Genomic DNA, 19,790 nt, shown 5'->3' with positions numbered 1-19,790 from the left:
TAACAGGGTGATCACCTCCAGGACAGGTGAGGGCTTGTTCACTTACTACTTGACAAGATTCCTTGCATTTTTGTTCAGAAATGTATGATCAAAGCCCCCAAATTATTACAGCGTATCTCTGGAAACAAAAGCCTTAGGATAGGCACCAAATCCTGATACTGAGAAACACTGGTTGGGTCTTGTCCCAGGTCTCCTGAATGCTGACACAGGCATTTGCATTTAGGGTTAGGATAATGCATTGTGCGGGACACCTTTGTGGAATGATGCAGTCAGTCAGGCACTACCCAGAGGGTGTCAATCTCTGAGGACAAGGAGAAGAACTAGAAGGATAGTCTCTGTCGCTGGCCTTAGCCTCCACAGGCGCCTGAGGAACAACACCTGTCCGTACAGAACACATTCATAGTAACATCACAAAGAGCTTATGGGCGCCTGTTGAGCTGTGCCGTGCAGAAGAAAACGCTTAAACTGAGGCAGAATTGCTGTGGAGACTCTGAAGTGGCACCTGCTGTTCTGGAGGCATGTGGGAGCCCACTTGCAGGTCCCGTCAGGATGAGGAACTGAGCACAAAGCCCACAGGTGCCTGAAGAGTAAGGGGGAGGTGTTGGCTGACGCAGCTGGAAGATCTTGTGTGGGGTGGGATCAGCTGCAGCTCAGTTAGACGTCTGGCAGTGTCTCTGTGAGGCTCTGGGTTCCTTCCATGGTGCCCCGCTCTTTCTCCGGCTTCCCAGGTGGACTTGAAGCTGCCGCCGGAAACCTGGTGCTTTCTTGGTGACAGCAAGGGAAGGTATGAAAGACTCTCATGAGTCCTGCCTGAGATTCTTCTTGCTTCAGTCAGCTCAGGTTGCGGGTGGGATCCCCATATGGCCTAGTCTGCCTGAAGCAATGCCAATTGTCCTGGATTAATTAGTCAGCGCATCTCTCTCACTTACAAAGCCTCCAGGCCATGTGTCCTGACATGCTCCATGCATATGTCAGGTACATGACGTGAAGCCGATGGCTTCAGGACAATTGTGGCCATTCCTTACAACTTGGAGAAGGGGGTGTAACCTGCTCTTCTCACAAGGCATTGGAGTTCTCAGCCAGTTATGAGGGTTAAGAAAAAGGGACCAATGGTGTCCGCTGTATCAACTGGCTCACAGGAAAGCACCGTGGAAAACCACTCTCTGACCTTTGCCCAAAGTTCTGCCAGTGAGGTTGGAAAACTGCCAGTCCCCCACTCCCCAGTTTCAGAACTGGGGCAATCAGACAATTCTCAGTGGTGATGGAGACTGGTCTAAAAGCCACAGCCAAGTCCTCACTCCTGTCCTTCCATCAGTGACTTCATGTGTTCTTAAACTGGTCTTCAACACTGTTGGAGTTTAGATGTGTTGTCCCCTCCAAAACTCATGTGGAAATTTGATCTCCAATGTGGCAGTGTTGGAAACTGATTGAGTCATGGGGGCGGATCCCTCATGAATGGATTAATGCTCTCCCTGGGGGAAGGGGGATTAATGAGTGAATTCTCACTCTATTAGTTCTCGCGAGACCTCGTTGCTTAAAAAGACCCTGGCACCTTCTCTCTCTCTCTTGCTTCTCTCTCTTGCTCCCTCTTGCCATGTGATCTGCTTGTACCCGCTGGCTGCCTGCCACTGTCTGTCATGAGTAGAAGCAGCCTGAGGCCCATGCCAGATGCAGCTGTCCCAGAATCATAAGCCAAATAAACCTCCGTTCTTTATAAATTACCCAGTCTCAGATGTTTCTGTTATAGCAACACAAAATGGACTAAAACACTAAACTTTCAGAAACACAAAATCTAAGATTATGATACTTGTATGGAATGAAAAAAAACCCCTTTAATTATCAAACATTTTTAACATACACAAAAGTAAGAAGAAGGGTGAAATGAGCCCCGCATTCACCTCCAAATTCCACGTGATTAGCACGTGGCCAATGTGCTCGGCTACTCGCCCACCCCCATATTGTTTTAAAGCAGATCTCTGACATTCAATTTTATCTGGACTTTTAGAAACATCAACATTTTAGCCTCTAAGAAATAGTGGATATTATTTTCTATTTGGCCTCCCCACCTTAGACTTCAATCTGCTAAGTATTATAGTTTAAAACTTATATCTAAGTTAATTAATAGATATATTAATGGTTTATTTTCTCCTTGGGCAATCTGATTATTTTCTTAGTAGGAATAGAATGTGGATGTAGAAGAAGCAAATTTTGTCTAAAACATTAGTACATGCAGGTGGAGCCTCCCTGAATTAGCCATTTCTTCCTTGAAATGGTACCACACTCTCCATCCAGGTGGGCCGTGTCGCCACCTGTCTGTGTCCCCTGACATGGGTTCCAGTGGGTGAGGGCATGCTGACATGGGGCACATGGCCAAAGATGTTGAGCAGAGGTCCACAGGGCCCAAGGTGAGATGTTTCATCAGGTGGGAGGCTGGCAGGGCGGTGGACATGGCAGCCCTTCAGCCTCCAGGTGATGAGCCAAGCCACAGAGGCCAGGCTCACGGGGAGAGTCGGTGTGAGTGTGGTCCCAGCCCTGCAAGGGCAGGTGAAGCACCAGCAGGGCACGCAGGGGCGGGCACAGATAGGCTCATCCACAGGAGCCTGGCATGTGTGGCATCTCTCCTCCGTCACTAGCCATGGGAAGCATTTGCTATGGGATTGCTTTCATGTCTATGACTGCTAGGCTCCTTAGCAGCACAGGGTCAAGGGCTCACCTCTAACCTGTGCTGCAGCAGACAGGGCTGGTCCTCGGAGCCCCCATGTGATGTTCTGCCTGACCCCCTCCCTCCAAGCGTTCATCTGTACCCTGTGCTCAGAGTTTCTCTGATGCAGTTTGTCTTCTTGGACCTAGGAGGGAATTGTCCCAGTGACTGTGTTTCATTCTGAGTGAATTTAAAAAATATATCTATTTACTGTCTATGGGGAACTGTGGTAGTCTCAAGGAACCAAAAAAGAAAAAAAAAAAAAAAAAAAAGAAGAGGAAGAAGAAAGATATTTAAGGGGGAAAAAGTGCAGCAGCTTTTGGAGAGAAGTAGTGATGGAGAATACCATGCCTTGGATTTTTGCTCTGTAGAGCCTGGCCACTGTCATTCATCACACACCTTCCCAACACAGAGGAAGCACGTGGAAGGTGAATCATTTGATCTTTTTGTTGTATGGGATCATTTCCAACCTTCTATTTATCACTGTGGAGTATAGCAAAGAACGCCGAGGGTCTCACCCCAGGTAGCCAGTCATAGAAGTATGGATTTGACTTGTGTTGGAATTTTCTTCATTCCACTGATGCAACAGCTCCCAGGTTGCTTTTTGGAGTACTGACTGATGCTTTCTCACATTGGGGGATCTCTTTATCTACCCAGGGGCGTTCGTGCCCATGATCTCATCAGATGTTTATAGAAGCCCATGGAAGAGCAAGAGTTGCTATATCCCCATCTCATGCACAGGGAACCTGAGTCCTGGCAGGTGAGATGCTCCCTCAAGATCACATGGTAGCTCTGGGCAGCCCTGGGCTAGATCCCAGGACACTTCTCACTGCTCTGTGCTTCCGTTTGGGCCTGACTCATGAAAAGTCACTTAGGGTCCTCAACAGGGACTGATTCCTGCAGGAGTCTAATGAAGAGTTACTTCAAGTTTGTGTTCTCCTTGCTTTCAAAATAGGCAGCTTTATAACCCCTGATCTTCTTTCAAAAAGATTTGGTCATGATCTGTGTTCATTCCAAAGCATTTTCAAAAGCAGCTGTTTATTAAAATGCCAGCAGCAGTGATTAATTTTGTATGCTCTGCAGTGCATCTGTCTTGGGCTGATGACATCACCAGGCTCAAGCAGATGTCTGCAGTAATGGCTCTGCCTGGACAATCTTCCGTGGTTGTTCCATGAGGTGGCATTTATTGTATTCAAAAAAGACCTGTCTGTAAGTCTGATATCCAAATGATGTTTATGCCATTTGACATCTTCACAAACAACTGGCACTTTAAAAAAAATGCCAAAGGAGTCTGTGGGTTAGCAGTTTGCATTAGAATCTCTAATGAGGACATCTGTTAGCTGAAATTCCAGAAGTGGTGATTAATTCATGATGTCCTAAATCACATCTGTATGGGGCAGGGGTGGATGGGCTGTGAACTCTGGCGGAAAAGCATCTGCCTCTAGCCAAACACTGACCCAAGCCTATTCAGTACAAGTGACAGGTGTAAAACCTCACTCAGTGGTGAGGCTGCTTGTAATGGGCTGGGAGCAAGGACCAGCACATTCTGGAAAGCAGGGGAATGGACTCCTTGACTGCATCTTTCTAAGACTTGGCAGATTGGAAACAATGTCTAGCAGACTTGTTCACATGGTCAGCCCATGGATGGGTAAATTGAAGCCAGTGAGATGAGGTTAGGATGTGAAACCCAAGCGAACTGGTAGACAACAGGACAAGCTCCTTGAAGCAGGAGGATGTGGTCCAGGGCTTTGCAGCTGAGTGGAAAGATAAGCTTTGGATCCAGACCGATTGGCTGGCAGGACAACTTGTGGTCGATCAATTCACCAGATGAATGAACACTTTGCTGCGGGAGCAAATCCCTGAAATCTAACATAATTCAATTCACTGAAATCAATTTGCAAATTTATCAACTGAGTAAATCACCTGTGTGCTAAAATGTGTTTCTATTAACTGCTAATAAAACGGGTAGCAATTCCAGTTGCAAGGACTTGTTTCAACAGCCTTTGAGGATATTTCCAAATGATTTGGGAGAATAAAAACATCCTGTGCACTTTGAGTTTTAGGTGTGGTGCGTATCACACCTGTAAAAATTCCCTCTCAATGCATTTTTCCACTAGACTTTCCAACTTTTTTTAATTCATGAATTTGATTCTTGGAATAGAACAGAAAGGGTTGACTTGCCACCCTGGAGATGGAGCCTGGGCAGATGTTACATATTGGAAGCACATGTACATGCCATCAGAATATCTTAAGGGTCCAGTGGGATGGCATGTCAAAGGCCAGCATGTATGAGAAATCAGCCAGGTCTTGCATGTTCCTTCCTAGAGATGTGCTTCTCCTGGCTCCACCACCAGGATTGCTATGAATTCTCCATGCTCCACATTGGTCCTTCCTAGGGCATTCCAAGCCTACTATTCATCACTTGGGAGATTTACATTATCCTGTCTTTAAAATACGATGATCCTATGTATCCGGCAGGGCTATAGACTATGTATCCTACAGTGTATAGACTGGAGAACAGACCAGCCTCTGGACCACTTACCCTTGGCCTCCATGGTCAGTGCACACAGATGGGGAGCTTGGGAGCTGCAGCCTCACTCCTGGAGCAATGGACCAGACCACGTCAATGCCGGGTCCCAGAAAGGTGGTCTGCTCAGGTCTCTGCTGCCTACTAGGACTGAGTCCTGCCCCCACTCTAGTTCACCAGGGGAGGCTGCCTCTCGTTCTCTTGGCAGCTAAGCATGTCTTGCCTCAGTTCCTTGTCCTCCCTGGTTGTCCTAGGATAGAGGTCCTTCTCATCATCTCTTTTCTCCCGCACCTTTTAGTCCGTGCCTTGTGCTGTTTCTTCTTTGACACAACCTCCCCTGCTTGGCTTCCTCCCTGTTTCTTTTGCAGAACTTGCCCAGGCCCACTGGACCACCTGCATTCTCCACACCTACACCCACACTGCCGAGTGTTTCTGGAGAAACCACAACCATGCAGATTGGTACCACTATGAATTCCTGGCTTCTCAGCACCCTGGGTCCTCAACAAAGGTCTGGTGATGTTTCTTGGCTGCAGGAAACAGCCTCTCCCCTTTGCTCAGGTGACTTTCAAACTCTCTTGATTTTCTGCAGTAGGTGTGCCTTTTAAACACAAGGGAGAGAGAGAGAAGCCGTGAGAGGCAAACTCTCTCCAGGACACTGAAGACACAGCAGGGAAGAAATCTGAGCCCCCAAACCCCCTCCTGCCTTCATGGAGCATGTGTTCTGCTGGAAGGAGACAGGGAATGAGTAAGGGGTGAAGCTTGTTGCATGCGAATGCCAAGTGCTAGGGAGAGAAGGGGGTGGGAGGTGGAGACGGAAGGTCTGGCGGGCTTAATTTTGAGGAAGATGTGCCAAAAAGGTGCCACGGAGAAGGGGACATGAGAGCCAAGACCTGAGAGGGAGGCATGGAGTTAGACCTGTCGATATTTCTGCTGCCCTTGAGCTAAAGACCAGCAGCCTGAACACCACCGAAAGTCCAGGGGTGTGTCTTCTGCCAGCCCCACGAGCCTTGTCTCCCTGCTGTGGATTGAATGTCCCCCAAAACTCATCGATGCTTGACTCCCATTGTGACAGTGTGAAGAGGATGGGAAATCCAATTGCAGTATGTGAAAGGTGAGGCCAGAACCACTGCCGCCCAAGACTGGGCCCTTAGGCAGGAGGAGGCGGGAAGACGGTGGTGACCCCAGTGCTGCCGGCAGGAACATGGAGATCTGGGAGATGAAGAAGTTCATTAAGAGCCTGAAGGTGGCCCATGGCAGTGGCACCAGCTTGATATTGTTGTCATTCCTCCCAAAGACCAGATTTCATGAGTGCAAAAATGTTAGCAGATGAGTTTGGAACTGCATGTAACATTAAGTCACAACAAGTAAACCACCTTTCAGTCCTGGGAGCCGTTGCATATGTGCAACAAAGACCCAAACATAATAACAAAGCACCTCCAAATGGTCTGGTTGTTTACTGTGGAACAGTTGTAACAGAAGAACGAAAGGAAAATAAAGTCAACAATGACTTTGAACATTTCAAACCAGTTAATACCTCATGTATTTAATATTGTCATGTAACAAGTTCCATGCACAGGCTCTCACAGCTCTGCTTTCAGATGACAGCACATTTGGCTTCATCGTACCAGATGGCAGTGGTGCACTCCAAGGAAACACGAGAGAAGTCCTACGCAAATTCCCTGTGGATCTCCCAAAGGAACACGGTAGAGGAGGCCAGTCAGCCTTGTGTTTTGCCTGTTTAGGAATGGAAAAGAGACTTAACTATGTTTGGAAGGTAGCAGAGACTGCTGTGCAGCTATTTATTTCTGTAGACTAAGATGTGGTCTGGTCTCCTTTTAGCTGGATCAGCTGACTTTAAAACAGAACTAAGTCAATCTGACATGTTTGATCAGAGGTTGCAATCAAAGGTTTTCACATTAGTTGACACACCCTATGGTGGTGAAAATGGATCCAACAAGCTCTTGAGTTATCTACGGAAGTCCTCCCCAACCTGCAGTTCATCCAAGAGAAGAAATTAACAGGATGATACTTTGATAGAAGAAATTAACAGGACGATACCATTTCAGTGTTGAAGATGCACTAACGGCTATGGAAATGGGAGCTGTAGAGATTCTGTGAAAATCTGAATATTTTGAGATAACATTCTTCATTGCCAAGACACAGAACAGGAGAAAATTCTCTATCTAACTCCATAACAAGAGAAAGATAAGTCTCATTTCACAGACAAAGAGACAGGACAGGAACATGAGCTGATTAAGAGCATGCCCCTTGTTGGAAGGTTTGCTAACAACCATGAAAAATTTTGGAGCTATGTTGGAAATTGTCACAGATAAGTCACAAGAAGGGTCCCAGTTTGTGAAAGGATTTGGTGGAATTGGACATATCTTGTGGTGTCGAGTAGATTTACGGGGAATGGAATACCCATCCAGCCCAAGTAGCATACCTGTGGTGGAATCCAAACAGATTCTTGCCTTACAACTGGAACATTTCTAGAACGTAACCCATAAGTACTGAATACTGAAAAGAAAACTGAAACAAAACCAGACCCAGCCCTACACTTTGGTTTTTCAAGATATTAGTGCAGCAGCCTACAGCTAAGTCCCCAAATGCCATTTTGGACTAATTTTATAATGAATCCCTGTTTTTACTTTTACTCAATGGTGAAATTGGTTGCTCTGGTATCTAATTAAGAAAAATGATTTTTTTAAAACTGTCATACACAGAAGCAAAAGTACTTTAACTGCTGTAAACCTTCAAAAGTTAAGAGAAGTGAGATGATTAAAAAAAAAAAGGTGAAGCCTTTCAGAGGTGATTAGACTGTGAGGACTGTGTCTTCATGAGTGGGTGGATCCATTCATGAAACAGTGTGTGTGGTTCTGATGGCTTTATTAGAAGGTTACCTCTCTCTTGCTCAGCCCATTCTCATCATGTGACATCTTGAATTTCTGTTCAGAGTCATGCCAACAGGAAGAAGGCCCTTACCAGATGTGTTACCTGGACTGTAGACTTCTTAGCCTCCAAAACGGTAAGAAATAAATTTCATTTCTCCATAAATTACCCAGCTTCAGGTATTCTGTTATAAGCAACAAAAATAAGCCACTACCCTCCCCCAAGCTGTCCCAGCTCCCACACTTTCTCTCTGTAGACTTGCCATGCCCCCCCTGGGACACAGCCCTTTCTTTCTCCAAAACCCTCTTCCCCAACCCCTGTACCATCACTCCTCAGCTCAAGCCTCACATTCTAGACTTGGAGGGGCTTCTGTGTCACCCCCCTGCCCATATAAACAGCTCTCATGTCACCCTTCATGTCTCTTCTCCAGAGCTCACCACAGGTCACAATTACACGTTTATTTGGGACATTGGCTGAAGAATGCTTGCCTTCCCCAGAAGGCTTTGAGACCCCCGTGGTCAGGACTGCCACCCCGCTGCCTGGAACCATGGCGGGCATAGCTGGAATGTGGGTTCAGCACCCCCGAGAAAGAAGAGTGCCACTCATGGGCACGTGCTTGTCTCCCACATCACACGGTCGACTCATGCTGAGCATGGGGGCTCTCCTGGGTGTTCTTCACCTTCACATTCCCTGCAGCTCAGCCCCAGTGACCGGAACAAAGTTGGTCTTCAGAATGTGGTACGACATTGGGTTGGGTTTTAGATCTAGCCTCGTGCTTTTGTTCCTCATTATTTCTGGGTCTCATGATAATGCTTTTGTCCCCTGACTCAGTTTAGGAGAATCCAGTGTGCAGACTCTGCCCTGAATATAAGTCCACCCAAATACCATTTGCCTCTTGATGGGATGTGAAATTCCCTTTCCTCTCTGAGTCTGTCATCCTCTTGTGAGCCCTGGAGATTTCTCATGCATGACATTAAAAATGCTTTTTATGTGCTACTGTGGAGGTAGTTAAGAGGTTGAAGTTGCAGACAATTCCTGAGGACACCACCTCCTTCTCCCCCACTGGGTTCCTAGCAGGGCCAAGACATTGGTTTGTTCACTTGGCACATGTTTAGGGGGCCCCTCCATGTGCTCAGCACCATGCTAGGTGGGCTAGCTGGACCCTCCCCATGTGATGTGATAGTGACTGGTGAGGGTCTAGACAGGCAATAAATACATTAGCCAAAAGTGAGGTCCTTTCAGACACTTGCTCTGAAAAACAAAGACAGAAGGAAACAGAGCAAAGTCAAGTGAGACAGGTTGGCTCCTGAGAGGTGGCTGCCATCGCTGGAGCTCAGTGAGGCACTGACCTTGCAGTGGTCTCAGAGGCTGAGAAGAGCCCTGCCATGCAAAACCCAAGGACAGTTGTGTGGGCTGGGGATGCTGAAGGGCCTGGCGTGAGCAAGGAGGGGGTGCTGTAACAGAGGTGACAAAGCCAGGTGAGGGCAGAGACTATAGGTAGGACGGTCATGATGAAGTATTTAAATTTTGTCTAAAGACAAGATTGGTGGGTGGACAGGAAGGAGGGACCACCCTAGTACCTGTACCTCCCTGATGTGAATTCAGTTCTCAGCTGGTCCTTGCACGTCAGCTGGTCTGTTCCTAGCCATGCTCTGCCCCGCACCCTCTCCATCCCATCTCTACCTTACAGCACTTGGGCCCTGCTATTGGTCCCACTCTGGCCAGAGCGCCTGTGGGCAGTCACCTTCAGAGGTGAGGTGCAGGTGAGGCCCAGAGCAGGGCACGGCCGAGCTGTTATGACCGAGAGGACTCGTGAGTGCCCTTTCTCCACCCTCCTGCTTTTCAGGGCTGCCAATGGTCTGTTCCATCACAAGCTTCAGGAGGGTCCTTGGGGCTCTCGTTCAAACCTGCCTCATTCACTCCATGATCTTGGCCCACCAGCAGGTGCTGAATAAATGAATGAATGGATGAATGAATGACTGAATGGGAGGGGTGGGAGCCACCCAACAGAGGACCAGCTTCTAGCACAGACATGGGTAGTGACACCTGCACTGACTCCTAAAGAAGGTGAGGAATTAGCCTTGGCAAGGACTTCCTGGATATTATACCAAAAGCTCAGGCAATAAATAAATAAATAAGTCAGATGATGTCAAACTAAAAAGCTTCTGCACAGAAAAGGACACAGTCAACAGAATGAAAAGGCAGTCTATGGACTAGAGGAAAATATTTGTGAGCCGTATATCTGATAGGAGTTAATGTCCAAAATACATAAGGAACTCACATTACTCAATAGCAATGACACAAACCAACCAACCAAAAACACAATTAAAAGATGGGCAAAGGATCTGAATGGACATTTTTCTAAAGAAGACAAAAATAGCCAGCAGGTACATGAAAAAATGCACCATCACTAATCATCAGGGAAATGCAAATCAAAACCACCATGAGATGTCACCTCAGTCCTGTTACGATGGCTATTATCAAAAGACAAGGGTTAACAAGCGCTGGCGGGGATGTGGAGGAGAGGGCCCTTGTGCACTGTTGGTGGGAATGTAAGTTGGTATAGCCATTATGAGAAAACAGTATGGAGGTTCCTCAGAAAATTAAGAATAAAACTACCATACAATCCAGCAATCCCACTTCTGGGTGTATACCCAAAGGAAATAAAATCAGCACCTTGTAAAGATACCTGCACTCCTGTGTTCATTGCAGCGTTATTCATAACAGCCAAGGTATAGAAATAACCTGAGTGTCCACTGAAAGAAAAACGGATAAAAAAATTATTATTTGTGTACACACACACACACACACACACACACACACACACACACACACACACACACACACACACACACACACACACACCCTTGATGGAATATTATTCAGCCTTGAGACAGGAGATCCTGCCATTTGCAACAGCATGTATGAACCTGGAGGATATTGTATTAAGTAAAATAAGCCAGACATGGAAAGACAAATACCATACAATCTAACTTATATGGGGAATCTAAAAAAAGTCATATACAAGGAAACAGAGAGCAGAATGGTGATTACCAGGAGCAGGGAGAAGGAAAACGGGGAGATGCAGGTCAAAGGGTAAAAGGCTTTAGTTAGACAAGATGAGAAAGTTCTGGAGATGTGGAGAATCAATCTACAGCATGAGGATTACGATGATAATATTGTATTGCATGCTGAAAATTTGGTAAGAGAGTATATTTTAGGTGCTCTTACCACACACACACAAAAGTAACATGTGAGATGATGGATATATTAATTTTCTTGATTGTAGGAATTGTTTCGTTACAAGTATATTAAAACATCATATTGTATATCTAATATACAAAACAGAAAAAGATTTAGAGTTAAGGCCGGTATTAGTCTCTTTGGCTGCCTTAACAGAGTCCAAAAAACTGGGTGACTTAAAACAGAAATTGATTCTCTCTCAGTTCTGGAGGCCAGAAGTCTGAAATGAACATGTGGCAGGGCCACATTCCCTCTGGAGGCTCTGGGGGAGGATCCTTCCTGCCTCCTACAGCTCCCGGTGGCTCCAGGCGTCCCTTGGCTGTGGCTGCATCCCTCCAGCCTCTGCGTCCACCTTGCCATGGCCGTCCCCTCTTTGCATCTCTCTGTGTCCTCCCCTCCTCTTACTCCTCATAAGCCACTGGGTCTCATCTTTAGATCCTCACCTTCATCACATCTACAAAGACTCTATTTCCAAATAAGGTCACATACATAGGTTCTGGGGGTTAGGACTTGTACATATCTTTGGGAGTCATCTTCAACCCACTATGGGCCCCTAAACTGGGTTGGAGGGCTAGTGGCTGGGGGTGAGGCACCCACAGGGGGACACGTGCCCACAGTCCAGTTCCTGAGGTGGGGAAGACGATTCTGGGAAGTAAGTGATCCAGCTCCGTGCGCACATCAGGCTGTGGGGGTCAGGGGGGAGCATCCACCCCTCTCTGCCATGCCCTTTGTCCTTGATAGGGAACTCAGGCATCTGAGAAAACCAGTACTGAGTGGTTTTATTAAGCATGTTTTCTTGTCACCTCATCTACTGTATGTGGATGACCAGTTTACATGGAAGTAGAATAAAATACACTTAACACTAATGCTATTTTAAAACTTAATTTCAATTGAGTTGCTTATGAATATCAATTATCACTGTATGGTATGATCGCTAGTTAAAAAGCATTTCAAGTTGACAGAACGTCAAGTTATCCGGCTTTACTGTCCTCAGTTCTAGGCCACTCTGAAAAGCATGTTGCTCTATGTATGTTTACCTGGAAGAGCATTGAATGGCAGGTGCAGGTGTGGTGGCCAGCTGAGGGCTGCCACAAGCTCTGATTATGTGACTTCAGCAAACACTCACCTTGCCTGGCCCTCCGCTTCCTCACCTGTAAATAGGTGTAATAGTGACAGCCTCACCAAGCACAGGTTGCCATGGTTATGAAGTAGATTATGTAGCAGCAACAGCTCACACTTGCGTAGCGCTTACTAGGCCGTCACAAGTAGGTACTCTTGTGATCCCCATTTTATAGACACGGCGCCACTTCACAGATAGAGAACCGAGGCTGACAGAGGCCTGGAGACTTCCTAAAGGACTCAGCAGGTGGGAGTTGGGATCTTATCCACATCCCAGGTGGACATGGAGTGGCTCTGTTTCCCCAGCTCCCCGTGAAGTTTCTCAGGCTGGACATGCGTTCGGTCCTTTGGAGTCGCCACCCCCCAGGTCCTGCCCAGAGCCCAAACATCACGTGCAAATTAAACACCAAGGGAGCAAAACCAGCAGTCATGTTGACCAGCTGCTGGAATCCTCGAGCCTTTGGCTGGTGGCTTCATGTTCAAGGGACCTGGCCCTGCATGGGAGGGCCTCTCCTCCCAGACCCCCTCTTGGTCATCTCTAGGGACAACTGCTGGCAAAGACCTAGGGGTAACAGAGAGCCCCCAGATGGTTACTGGCCAAGGTCCTGAGTTGTAAATTGAGTCCTTTTGTCTCAGTATGTCCTGCTTTCTGTTCCTAATGCTTGCATCTATTTCCCCCTCACTTGGTCATACCTGCTAAATTATTTTTGCCCTTAAAAAATAGTCTTGTCATTTTTATTGATCAGCTCTAACTTTTGCTTCCCTATTTTATTATTTATTTTCATTATTTCTCCCAGCTTAGAAGAGGGGTCTATTTTCCCCTGATCCCTAGATGGAGTTGTGCACTGTGTGGGGATGACTGTGACAGCCATGATGGCACAACTGGGGGTCTGGGTGTGCAGCCCCCATAGGGCAGAGCTGGGCAACACCTGTGATTCTATTGATCGACTCCACCTTCTGCTGTTCTCTTTCATTATTTCTTTTCTTTTTCTATCAAGAGTTCCTGCCACTTCCTTTGGGTCCTGAGAGGTGTCTGTCGTGGAGTGAGGTGGTGAAGGAAGCTGGCCCTCGGCTCATGCTGCCTGGGATCAAGTCCCGGCTCCTCTACTCTCAGGCCATGCAGTCTTGGACAAGTTTCTTGTCTAGCAGAGCCTCAGTTTCCCATCTGTAAAAGTGAGGTTGATCAAGTCCTTATCTCAAACTTCACCATGAAGATTAAAGGAAATGACACACACCATGTCTGAGGTCTGATTCTTCCTAACTTTTGAATTAGAAGCTTAGTTCTTCTCTTTTTAATATTTTTTTTCAACAAATGTGCATAAAGCCCCACATTCTCCCCCTTAGACTCTGAGTGCCACTTTGGACAAACCCCATGCACTGTGACAAATCCCATGTGTGGTGACAAATCCCATGTGTGGTGACGGGCCATTTCCCCATCAGTTGCTGTGCATGGTGGGTCACCACCCTCCCACCTCTGGTCCTCACTGGAGATTGCTTTCCTGTCCGTGCTGCCGGATATCCTAGAGCTGCCCTTGGTCTCACTGCGGGAGTGCACCCTGCGTTCCCAATTTCCAGCAGAGCAAACCGAACCTTGGAGAAGTTAGGCTCTCATCAAGGTCCCCAAATCAGGCTCTGCAGGAGTTCACAGCCTGGGCAGTGAAGCCCCTCCCTCCAGTGGCCACCAAAGGGACTGGGGCTCCCGCAGCGGGTGTCCTCTCCCACAGATCCGGGGACGGGGACTTACAATCCCAGCTCTGGGAAAGGCTCGAGTGAAACGCTCAAGGATGGTCTTCACATGGCACTTCATCGTCTCATCGACGAAGGGCTGCACACGCAAGTTTCCAGAGCAACAATTTAGATGTCTTGTTTGGAATTAATATCTTGTGGCTCTTAAAGCCCTGGAAGAAATTGAATATTAGTCAGGTATTTAGTTGCTAAGAAACTGGTACAGAAGCAGGCAGCTCCATTCAGAGAATACTCTGGAAGTGCTGTGGACTGTGGAGTTTGAAACGCTTGATTTCTGGAGAACAAAGCTCCTTCTCCCCAGCACCAAATTTGTTTTTAAACAGACAGGGTGTCGCCAATTTCTTATCATGGTCCCCTTGTCTCTAAACCCGGTTTCCTGAGAAAATGAAATCCAAGTCCAGATATTCTTGTGTGAGCCTGTGGAGCCGGCAGCCTCTGGGGTCTTTGCTCAGTGGACCCAGTCACCCTTACCAGGTCACCCTCACCCTCCCCTCGCCCCTGGGGGTCCAGCCACCATATTTGTGCCACACCATCTCTCGTTTGCCCGCAGTTGGTTGGACCCCACTGTGGACATGTGATCCAAGTTGGGACAGATTCTGTGTCTTGGGAATTTGGACCTGGGTCTGGGAAAGTCTTGTGTAAGTGTCTCTGCATGTGACAGGACACAGACGCAGGGCCTGAGGTGACTGTGTGCACTGACATTAGAGTGGATGGCAGAGGGAGCCCCAGAAGGCAATGCATGGCCTGCGGGTGTCCAGAGTGGCGGGGGCAGGATCTGTCCCTTCATCCCTCCCTGGGCCTGCCTACACCTTTGACCTGGGCCACATGAGATGTGTGGACCCTTGTAAGGAATCCTGACTCTCCTGGCCTATGCTCGTTCAAGTTGTTTTCTATTTCTTGCAACTAAATAATCCTAATTAATCCCTTTCTGTTATTGGAGCACATTCAGAAACACATTTACATCTCCTGCTTTCTCCCCAGGGATGTTGATACTCAGAGTCCCCATTCCAAACATCTGAGCCTTTAAACCTGGGCTTGCAGCCACCATGCTGTTTCCCTTAAGGGGTCTCAGAAATCCAGGTTAATCTGCTTCTATTTCTTGTTGTCTGTAAGGCTCTTCTTGGCCTCCACACCAAAGACCCCTCCAGGGGGATGAGGCACGGTCTCACCAAAGACGGGGACCCACAGCTACTCTTCAGAAATGCAGGTTGACTGTAACTCAGGGAGTTCTGATGTTAAGGGACAGTTTGGGAAATATTTAAGAACAGGAAGGCCCAGAGCTCACTGAGGTTTAACCCTGGCTCTACTATTGTTGGGGTGCTCTCTCGGTCAGCCAGGCCTGGGCTCCGGATTTCCCTGGCCGTGGCCACTGAGTGATCCCCGGCAGATTCCCTATCCCCACCCACCCCATGCAGGACCAGATAAGTTGCCCTCTGCGGCGTAAGTTGAAGAAGGATCCCCGAAGGTGGCCACAAAGGAACACTCACACACGGCGGGGGTTCCATCAAGCAGTTCCGTTTATTGTCTTTTAAGCACTTGTATTTATATCTAAGCAAGCGGGGATTTCCACACTGAAAGCCAATCACTGGAAAGGTCACATGTGCATGCACCTTACTTTCCTATGCTTAGCCTACTGATCATGCACTGATCACGAGCGTGGAAAAGTGCAACTACCAATAAAAATTTTTGCGGAACTAAAAGTGACACTTCCCCTTTGCTTCCTCTAGGCGCCATCTTGTGTGGACCATGCGGGTGGGGAATTTAAACAGCCACCATTTGGTGTGGCCTCCTTTCACCTTAGCAATTGCTATACAAGTGGGGCGGTTGCAGCCCAACATACTATTACTAAGCACATGGCCTTAGACACATCATTTAATCTTTTCCAGCCTTGCTTTCCATATCTGTAAACTGGGAAAAAAATAATACTATCTGTTTTTGAGGACTGCACGAGGTGATCCTCATTAGGAGCTGAATTGTGTCTTTACAAATTTCGTTATGTTGAAGTCCTAACCTCCAGCCCCTCAGAATGTGACCTTATTTGTAGATAGAGTCTTTACCAAGTTAAAACGGGATTATTAGGACGACTGGTATCCTTAACAAAATAAAGGAAATTTGGACACAGATTTGTCACACAGGGAGAAAGCCCTGTGAAGATAAAGAGAGAGATGGGATGGTGTTTCAATAAGCCAAGGATCTCCAGAGATCGCCAGCAACCACCAGAAGCTGAGAAGGGCCGGGGACAGAGTCTCCTTGGCCTCACAAGAAATCAGCCCTGCCCATACCTTGGTCTTGGACTTCTGGCCTCCGGAACTGTGAGATGATAACCTGTGGTCCTTTGTCCCATCAGCCCAGGAGACGAAAACAGCCGTGCAGTGATCTGCAGATACAGGCACATAGCCAGGGCTCCCTGCAGGCTCCCTGCTGCTGTCTCTTCCAGGATCACCCTTCCCTTGGGTCCACCCAGGTCTCCTTTCCTTTCGGAGCCTCTGTGGCTCATTCCAGCCTTGACAGAATCCTGCTCTCCTTCCTGGACAAAGCATTCCCAGAAGCCCTGCAGGGCCCAGGCTGCTTGAGCAGAGAAGGCCAGAGGCCCCTGAGCCATGAGAGTCCTCAGTTCAGCTCAGTGCATTTCTGGAGACCTGCACTGGTTCCCGTGGGACCTCCATCTGGAGCTACGGCCCCCTCACAGGTAAAGCCAGGCGTAGACCAGAAGAGAACCTGAGGGTCTTGGCCTCATGCTTCCTGTGAGTGAAATTGTCAATGAAAAGCTTAAGGTTGGATATGCGACCGGGTGGGGGCGGGGGGAAGAGGCATCTTCCTGGACTCGTGCAGCCAGACCACACCAGGCGGCTTTGGGGAGACAGAGGAAAGAGATGAAGGCCCTGGGTGTGTGGTAACCTCTGGTCACACTAGGAGGCTGGCTTTGTGGAAAAATAGCCTGCTTTAGGGGGAAGGACAGCTCGTTCTATAAACAGGGTCCTGTTGCCACCCCTACCACACACAGACGTGCACACATGCATGCACACACATGCGCACACACACAGAATCCCCAAATCCATTATGTGTGGCTGGCAGAGGACAGGCTGGGCCAGGGGCCAGGAGAATAAGAAGTGGGACCCAGGGCCCGTGAGGAGTCAGCACTGGAGGCAGCAAAAGGGGGGCACGAGAGGGAGGATGAGGGGGAAAACAGAGCAGTCAGAAGGGACCCCTTGGCTACCTGGCAACCAGACAGAAGCCCCAACAAATAGCCACCCTCGCCTGCCCATCTTCTGGATCCCACGTGAGTCCTGGTCATCTAATCCTAAAATTCATTTTTATTTTGCTCTGTTGAAGGATTAGCCACCCAGCCTTCCCAAAGCAGAGGGCACTCTGGGAGCTTCCTGGCAGGGAGAACCTGTCCCAGCTCCACCCCTGCGGGTTTTGAGTCCCCAGGGAGGGGAGGTTGTGGGGGGAGGGGGCCTCCATGACACACGGGCAGCCCCCGCCCCAACAGGACATGTCCCTCTTTTAGATGACACTGTACAGGCAGGACTGCAGGGTGCTCGCCAAGCCCGAGATGGAGCAGCTAGAGCCGCAGCAGCCTCTGGTCGCGGCTGACCAACGAGAGGACTGAGGCTGGGCTGGGTGGGTCCTGCAGCTGCCATGCCCTGGGGGCAAGGGCCTCCAGCCTGGGCTTCTCCTATGTCTGTGTATCCTCCCTGATGCCAGGCGCTGTCCCCTCGAGCCCTGCAGGGTCCCCAAGGGTACTTGGGTGCTGCTGTCCCGCATGGCCCAGATGCGCTCTGTTCTGCATCCAGGTGGAAGGGAAGTGGCTGCTCTGGTCAGCGATGGCCCCTTGACAAAGAGGCTGGTCGGGGAGGGCACAAGGCTGGTCCGCAGGGCCTCTGTGGGCTGTGCTTTGACACTTGTCACTTGGGACTCCTGGGCTGGAGGGACATAGGGAGGATCAAGGATGCATAGAGACTGCCCTGCTGTGCCCCTACCCCCTTCCAGCCAGAGCGGGGGTCTGTCCCGTCCCAGCACACTGTCCCCTCCTCTGCCTCCTGGCTCTTCCTATTTGTTATTCCTGCAACTGCAACCGCCGATATCCCCCTCCCCACAGCACATTGGATTGCGAGGAGGTTAATGATGCTTTGTGAAAATGTCGTACATTTCCAGAGTCAAAGCTACCATTAGGCGGGCTGTTACTGTGGAGACGGTGTAAACAGGGTGGTTTCCATCCTGATCACTCTCTGATCAAGGACACTCTCTGGGGCAGAATGCTCTGGGATGGAGCAGTTTTGCAGCGGGGCACACAGAGAATAAACTCAAATCCATCCTCCCCTAACATGCCAAGGTGGCCCTTAGTGCACGCAATTTTACCAACAGGAATTTCTGTTTCAGAATCCTTCCTGGAGAGAAGATTCTAGAAACTTCTAAACCCAACAGGATTCTCCAACTCCTGAAAAAACAAAAACAAGTTTAACCATTTCAAGATATTTCTTTTCATTTTTCTTGTTAAAGCGAACAAATCCTAAATAATTACTTTTATTTTTTTAACTTTTTGGGAAGGAAAATGATAAATTCCCTTTACAAAATGTTCCTCCCTGCCATGGGGGAGCATCCATGTGTACACATGGTGATATGTCCTGATATGACATTTCAACTGACCAGAAAGAGAATTCTCTCTGGTCAGTGTGGTCGGCTGAATTCTGGCTCTAGTCCTGAAACCTGTGACTATGTCACCTTCTGTGGCTACAGGGACTTTGCAGATGGGATTAAGTTAAAAATCTTGAGATGGGAGATTATCCTGGAGTATCTGGGTGGGCCCGATGCAATCACAGAGGTCCTTGAAAAGGGAGGCGGAGGGTCAGAGTCAGGGAGAGGTGGGAAGACGTGACGTTGCTGGCTTTGAATGGAGGTAGAGGCCAGGAGCCGGGGAGCATGGCAGCCTCTAGAAGCGGCAGAAGTAGACGAAATGGATTCTCCCCAGAGCCTGCAGTGGTAACAGCCCTACCGACACCTTGAGTCTGGACTTCTGACCACCAGAACTGTAAGAGAACGCACCTGCGTCGTTGTAAGCCACTGCGTCTCTGATCATTTGTTACAGCAGCAACAGGAGATGCACACAGAGTGTGGGGTATGTAAGAACCCAAATGCCCCAAGGGATCACACCGAGGAATGTAAGAACCCAAATGCCTCAAGGGATCACACCCTGATCACATAAGTCCTTCTCGGCCACACCCCATCATGGCACTGGTTGCCCTCTAAGTAGGGATTGTATTTTAAGCCAATCAGCCTTCCCTAAAAGCCCTATATATATGTGTGTGTGCCGCCTAATAAACGAGCTCTCTCCGGTGGATCATCAACTGGTGTCGACTCGTCCTTTCAGGGTACACTCCACACTAGCACAGTGTAGGGAGCTCCCCACATTGCTCTGCTTCCTCAAAAATAACTAAATAAAAATAAAAACCAACAAGGCAAAGCAAAGGAAAAAACCATGGGACCGAGTTATTGCCCGGGCAAGGAGGCAGGTCACAGGACACTAAGCCACAGCAAAATGATGTCATGTCCCATGGCATCGCC

At 48.4% G+C, this 19,790-nt stretch overlaps 1 pseudogene; it reads left to right on the top strand.

The window, feature by feature from the left end:
• The first annotated feature begins 2,357 nt into the window (after positions 1 to 2,357).
• Positions 2,358 to 17,838, top strand: LOC134378158 (eukaryotic peptide chain release factor subunit 1-like; annotated as a pseudogene).
• Positions 17,839 to 19,790: the final 1,952 nt, after the last annotated feature.

This window comes from Cynocephalus volans, chromosome 1, assembly GCF_027409185.1.
Source record: "Cynocephalus volans isolate mCynVol1 chromosome 1, mCynVol1.pri, whole genome shotgun sequence".
Classification (NCBI taxonomy): Eukaryota; Metazoa; Chordata; class Mammalia; order Dermoptera; family Cynocephalidae; genus Cynocephalus; species Cynocephalus volans.
Note: the sequence above shows the minus strand (reverse complement) of the source record. Positions and strands in the feature narration are given on the sequence as shown.